Raw genomic sequence first — 1,771 nt, 5'->3', positions numbered from 1 at the left:
AAGAACTGCAATGATATTAAGAAAAGAGCAAAGAAATTCAAAAGCTGCTATAGAAATGGATGATTTATAAGATATGAGGAATTTGAACCCTCAAGGAGAAATACAACGAATGAATGCACAAAGAAGTCAAAAAGGTCAGAATGAGCATATTATTTATAGGCCACTAGGGAATAACAACATTATTCATATGGCAGATGATAGAGACAGAGCCATTAGAGATTATTCAGTGTTGACTCCTCAAACCATAAACCCTGGAATAGTTAGATCTGAAGTGCAAGCTGATAACTTTGAGCTCAAATTAGTGATGTTCCAGATGTTGCAAACAATGGGGCAATTCAATGGGTTATCATATGAAGATCCTCATCTATACATCAAGTTATTTTTGGAAGTAAGTGATGCTTTTAAGATTGCTGGCATATCGCAGGAAGCCTTGAGACTCAGACTTTTCCCGTTTTCTTTAAGGAATCAAGCAAGAGCATGGTTGAATTCTTTACCACTTGACTCTATCACCACATGGAATGACTTGGCTGATAAATGTTTTATGAAATATTTTCCACCGACCAAGAATGCAAAATTAAGGAATGAGATCACATATTTTTATCAATTTGAAGATGAGAGTTTGTATGATGCATGGGAAATATTTAAGGAGTTACATAGGAGATGTCGTCATCGTGGTATTCCTTGATGCATACAGTTGGAAACTTTCTATAATGGTCTCAATTCGAGTACTAGATTAATACTGGACTCTTCAACAAATGGGGCTTTATTATTTAAGTCTTACAATAAGGCTTATGAAATTTTGGAGAGGATAGCTAACAATAACTATCAATGGCCATCAACCAGGCAAGTTGCAGCAAGAGGAGCAGCATGAGTCCATAATGTAGATGCCTTAACAATATTATCAGCCCAAGTAATCTCATTAACAAATATAGTGAAGGCTATGATTACTACTCCAGTAACTGTTAACCAAGTTGCTGAAGCATCCTGCGTTTATTGTGGAAAAGGACACTGATTTAACAATTTTCCTGAGAATCCAGGCTCGATCAACTATATAGGCAACTTCAACAGACGGAACTAGAACAATCTATATTCAAACACTTACAACCCTGAATTGAGACAACACCCAAACTTTTCATGGAACAATTAAAATCAGCATGTTGTAGCAACCAGTGGACAAAACAGACCTGCTCAACCACCTGGATTTCACCAGCAAAATCAAGGGTAAAGAAACACTAGCAATGATCAACTTAGTTATCTTGATGAGATACAACACTATCATTAAGTCATCGGGCCGAAGGTAAAGGAGCGGTGGTAATATGGTGGGCAATTAGGTTGGTTTCGAAAATAAAGTTAGTGAAATCTTTGGTAGTGTGACCTTTTTGGTCATAAAGTTGGCAAAAACCCTTATATCCTTTTTTTCTTTTAAGAAAATTGGTTGAAAGAATTTTGGTTAGGTTGGTTATTTGAATTTGTATGATGTCAATTGGAAGATTGTGGAGTGAGTGATGGTGATGCAGATTGGCCACAATTTTGGTAAGTGTTTCATCTCTTTTTAGATACCTTCAAAGTCAACCAACTTGTCATACAATTCATCAACAGTGATGGAATTTTATTGGGCTCAGACACTATCTATGATTTCTTTAAACTCTTTCTTGATAGTGTTGACTATGTGAACAAATAAATCATCACCTATAGTGGAGGAATCAATGAGAGTTAACTCATCAGCTATAGATCATAGATTATTCAAATAACCCGCGAAGGGTTGATTATC

At 36.0% G+C, this 1,771-nt stretch overlaps 1 non-coding gene across 1 annotated transcript; it reads right to left on the bottom strand.

Annotated features, from left to right (window-relative positions):
* Nucleotides 1-571: 571 nt before the first annotated feature.
* LOC112495684 (small nucleolar RNA R71) lies at nucleotides 572-678 on the bottom strand. The gene has a single exon (XR_003062013.2). It is a non-coding gene; the product is annotated as a small nucleolar RNA R71 (small nucleolar RNA).
* Nucleotides 679-1,771: the final 1,093 nt, after the last annotated feature.

The sequence above is a fragment of the Citrus sinensis genome, chromosome 9, assembly GCF_022201045.2.
Source record: "Citrus sinensis cultivar Valencia sweet orange chromosome 9, DVS_A1.0, whole genome shotgun sequence".
NCBI lineage: Eukaryota > Viridiplantae > Streptophyta > Magnoliopsida > Sapindales > Rutaceae > Citrus > Citrus sinensis.
The sequence above is the reverse complement of the archived record's forward strand: the minus strand, read 5'-3'. Positions and strand labels throughout refer to the sequence as shown.